At 45.8% G+C, this 4,725-nt stretch overlaps 1 non-coding gene across 1 annotated transcript; it reads left to right on the forward strand.

The window, feature by feature from the left end:
• Nucleotides 1-4,224: 4,224 nt before the first annotated feature.
• LOC142444049 (U7 small nuclear RNA) lies at nt 4,225-4,285 on the forward strand. The gene has a single exon (XR_012783730.1). It is a non-coding gene; the product is annotated as a U7 small nuclear RNA (small nuclear RNA).
• The last annotated feature ends 440 nt before the right edge of the window (nt 4,286-4,725 follow it).

Below are 4,725 nucleotides of genomic sequence, written 5' to 3' on the forward strand. Positions count from 1 at the left end.
TCAGGGCTTCCTCAAAACAGCGAGAGGCAATTTATTCATATTCAGAGCTTCAAATGGGTGATCTGGGTAAATTTTCACTCGCTGTCCCCGTTTTGTCATCTCCCATTCTTCCACACACTGCAGTCAGTTTGCACGCCTATCATCCGTGATTGTTCTTGTCAGCAGTCACCACCACTCTGCCTTGCCACGGGCAATGGTGTGTGTTCACATCGCTGAGCCTGTGCGCAGCCGCGTTCACCCACTGACTAGTCTCTCTTGGATGAGGCCCTTTCTCCTCCTGATGTCCACAATAACTCATCCTCCCAGGCTTTGTTCCCTCCCCCAGCTCACACACAGCCCCTCTCAATAGCCTGTGCTGGTTCTGCCTTCTCTCAAGGTGGAAGCGCCCCAGGGCTGGGCATTCTTAGCTTCTCGCTATCTGCACTGTCTCCTCAAGTGAGTGAATCCAGTCCTGTGACCATAAATACTGCTTATATGTCGATGACTCACCTTTATCTCAGTGTCTCTGATCTCTCCTTTGAATTCTGAAATCATATACAACTACATACCCACATCACTGATTATATGAAACGTAATACATCTAATGAGGGCTCTTGAGTCTCTGTCTCTCACTCCCCTCCCACCTTCAATCCTCATCTCCCAAGCAGCCCAATCCTCCATGCTCCAGTCGCTTCCATCTTAACTGAGGATACCCTCACCAGCCCAATTGTCCAGGCGAAAGCCCACCATCATCCTTCTTTACACTTTCCTTTGAGCCTTTGATTACTTCTATCAGCAAGCTGTTGACTCTAACCCAGCAACCTCCTCCTAACTCTCATCCTTTCAGACCTCTCCACTCTACTGTCCTAGAGAAGCTAGCCTCCCACCTCCTGAGTATGGCCAATGTCTACTACTCTCACCACCCCACACAGTCCCACTGCTTCTACTGGCCACACCACCCTCACACAATTATACAGCTACGAACCGCACCACCCGCACCCACCCTCCAACTCCTACTAACCACCTCACCACCGCCTCCAACGCCTACTCACCTCACCACCCCCTCCAACTCCTACTAACCTCACCACCCCCTCCAACTTCTAACCTCACCACCCCCTCCAACTCCTACTAACCTCACCACCCGCACCCAATCCTCCAACTCCTACTAACCTCACCACCGCACCCAATCCTCCAACTCCTACTAACCTCACCACCCGCACCCATCCTCCAACTCCTACTAACCTCACCACCCTCACCCATCTTCCAACTCCTACTAACCTCACCACCCCCTCCAACTCCTACTAACCTCACCACCGCACCCAATCCTCCAACTCCTACTAACCTCACCACCCGCACCCATCCTCCAACTCCTACTAACCTCACCATCCTAATACAATCTATTAAAAAAAAAAAGGAATTACAGTGAAGATCTAGATTGCCAATGGAAATAACCAAATATACTGGAGGAAGGAAAAAGTCCCCTCACCTTTGAAATAACTCTAAAAGCAAAAAAGAAAATAAATGCATGGATAATACTGTTATTCGCAGACTTAGAATACCATTTCATCCCTTACTGTGGCCTATGAGACGCTGTGTGATATGACCCAGCAGACCACGTTCGCTATGCTTCCTTTTGGTTCCTTGACTCTCCCAAGATCTTTCCTACCTCAGCTCTCACCCTTGACACCCCCCTCCCAATCCACTCTACTGCGACTTTTTCTTCTACCTTGAATGTTCTGCCCCTTGACTCCACATTTTTGGCTCAGTATTTAGACATCAGTTCAAAAATCCCTGGCGTCTGACCTGCCCACTCACCTCTCCCTATTCTACCGTCTTGTTCTGTTTTCTTCATAATACTTAGCCCTCTTTGAAATGATCTTCCACACTGATTTGCTTACTTCTTGATTATCTATGGGGGCCCACGAGCATGTAAGGTCTATGAAAGCAAACGCCTGCCCTAGCTCTGTTGGCGGTGCCTCCCCTACACTGGCCGTGGAGTGGGTGATCCCTAAGCGTATATCGAACGAAGTATCTGCAAGTGCAAGAGCAACTTGCCAATAGGAGCCAACTGGAACCGACAAAAAGGAAGTATCAACTGCCGAGAAAGGACAGAAGCCAGGGAATGAAATCAAACTGTGTGTGTGATTGTAATCCCCAGTCAAGTCAATATTATGCTCAATTCGAGGTTGATTCAGTCCTTTCCAGACTCCTGCAATTCATCATCTCGAAGCGTCATAAGCTGACAGGAAAGTTGCCCACACTCTGTCCCTCAGGTTTCCAAGTCTTGCAGGAGAAGAGTCATCCTGTTATGACTAATTGGGTAAGAGAAATGATTCTGTCTGAGCACAAGCTTGCTCTGACCCGAAGATTACCCCCTGCTTTATCAAAAGCCTGGTGTGAGCAACTCAGAAGGTGTTTTTCATCTTCCCCATTGGAAACAGGTCTTTCGAGTTCACTGTCTTTTTTTTTTTTTTTTTTAACAATCATGACTACAAGGGTCTCCAAAGTGAATGCATAAGTGAAGTCCACTAACCTCCTCTTTCCTTGGAGGGAAGCAGTGGGTGCTAGACATAACCTGACTTTAACTCTGGGCTATACCCTTTCCTGCCCCAGCTAAGGAAACGGACGTGCTGTGGATGGTGCAGAGAAGACTGCTGAGCTGGAAGGAAGGCAGATCTCATCCTGCCTCACGGCAAACATTCACTGTAATTTGGGACAAGTCACTTGAGGTTACTGAGCCTCCTTTCTTCATCTGTAAAATGAGAGACTTTCTGTAGCTGATCCCTACTCAAATTGTGCCTGGTGTGGGAAGTTTTGTACCTACTAAGTCAAAACAATTAAACTAATTAGGCAGAAAGTTATCATTGGTGCTATTGTCTATAGCCAGAAGACAATAGAAGGGTGAGCCAACTTAATGCAGAGGGTAGAACTAAGTCCTGCGTCAGACTGCAGCTTCTAGACATAGGATCCTGCGGTTTGCTAACTTTCCCTGGAACATTTCCTTTTTATTGCAGCCACGAAACTAGACCACCTGTTGCTGACTTGATGTCCACTCATAGAAACCCTCCAGGACAGAAGGGTTGCTAAGGCTTCATGGAAGCAGAACCCATCCACGTGGTTGCTAAGGCTCTCGGACTTCATGGAAGCAGAAGGCCTCTGACTTTTTTGCACCGTGGCTGACCTTTCAGTAAGCGGCCCGTGTTTTACCCAGGGAGCCTCCAGGGTGCCTGTATGATTTCATACACTTGGCTGTGTGCACATAGTTTTATTATAGATAATATAGATTTAAATACTTCCCACGGTTTGTTTTTGCCCACCACTCCTCTGTCAGTTTGGCAGAGTGGGATGGGTTGGGTGTTAGAATGGTGCTATAAGTGGTGCTATTGGTATTTCCAATATCAGCCTGGTGGTCACCCATGGTGGACAGGTCTCGAAGGCGCTGGACTAGGAAGAAGGATCTTCTAATATACTTCTTTAGAAAAGTATCCACTGAAAACCTTATAAATAGCAGTATAGCACTGTCTAATGTAGTGCTGGCTGGAAAATGAACCAGTGAGGTTGGGAAACACTCAAAATAAGTCTCCAGAAGAAGTGCTTCCTCAAACTGAAGCGGAATATCATGGTGTCGATGGAGAAAGCTCCCAGAACTTGCATTTGTTACGTGGTGGTGTGACTCACAATGAGAAGAAACAGCTGTAACCCTTCATTAATAATCAGAACAGGGAAGGTACAGAGTACGAGTCTAGTAAAACTGGAAGTCACTGAAAATGAAATGCAAGTAGATTGATATTCTAGGCAGCAGTGAGCTGACGTGGTCTGGAATTGGCCATTTTTCACTGGACAAACATAAGGTCTTCTATGGTGGAAGGCAAATTAGTTGTTGTTGCCAAGTGTCATTGAGTCAGTTCCAATTCATAGTGACCCCGTGCACAACAGAAAGACCCATTGTTGCGGCTACTGTGTCATTCTATATCCTTGATGGTCTTCCTCTTTTTGGTTCCCTTTCTACTTTTCCAAACATGCTATCCTTCTCCAAGGACTGATCTCTCTTGATAACATGCCTAAGTATGTGTGACACAAAGTCTCACTATACTTGATCCTAGGGGAAGGTTGGGGAGAGGCGAAGACTTAATCACAATGATCTACATATACCCCCCTCCCTGGGGAACAGACAACAGAAAAGTGGGTTAAGGGAGACATGGGACAGTGTAAGACATGAAAAAAAAATTAATAAATTATCAAGGGGAGTGTTACAGCTCTTTTAGAATTTGTCTAGCAGGTTTTCTGATTTTCCCAGAAACCCCCTAAAAAAATATCAAGAGGAAGGGGGAGGAGTAAAATGAAGAACTGACACCAGGGGCTCAAGTGGAAAGGAAATTTCTGGAAAGTGATGATGTCAAGAAGTATACAATGTGCTTGACACAATGGATAGGTGGATGTATTTTGATAAGAGCTATACGAGCCCCTAATAAATTGAAAACCATACTTGATTCTGAGGAACATTCTAGCTATATTTCCTCCAAGATCTATTTTTTTTCCATCTGGTAGTCCTTGATACTTTCAATGCTCTTCACCTGCACCATAATTCAAATTCATAGATTCTTCTTCAATCCTCCTTATTCAGTGCCCAACTTTCACACACAAATGAGGTGATTGAAAAGACCAAGGCTTGAATCAGGTGCACATTAGTCAGAAAGTAGCTGTGTGTTATGCTTAATGCTCATTGTCTTATCGCTGACTGGTATC

Source organism: Tenrec ecaudatus, chromosome 3 (genome assembly GCF_050624435.1).
Source record: "Tenrec ecaudatus isolate mTenEca1 chromosome 3, mTenEca1.hap1, whole genome shotgun sequence".
Classification (NCBI taxonomy): Eukaryota; Metazoa; Chordata; class Mammalia; order Afrosoricida; family Tenrecidae; genus Tenrec; species Tenrec ecaudatus.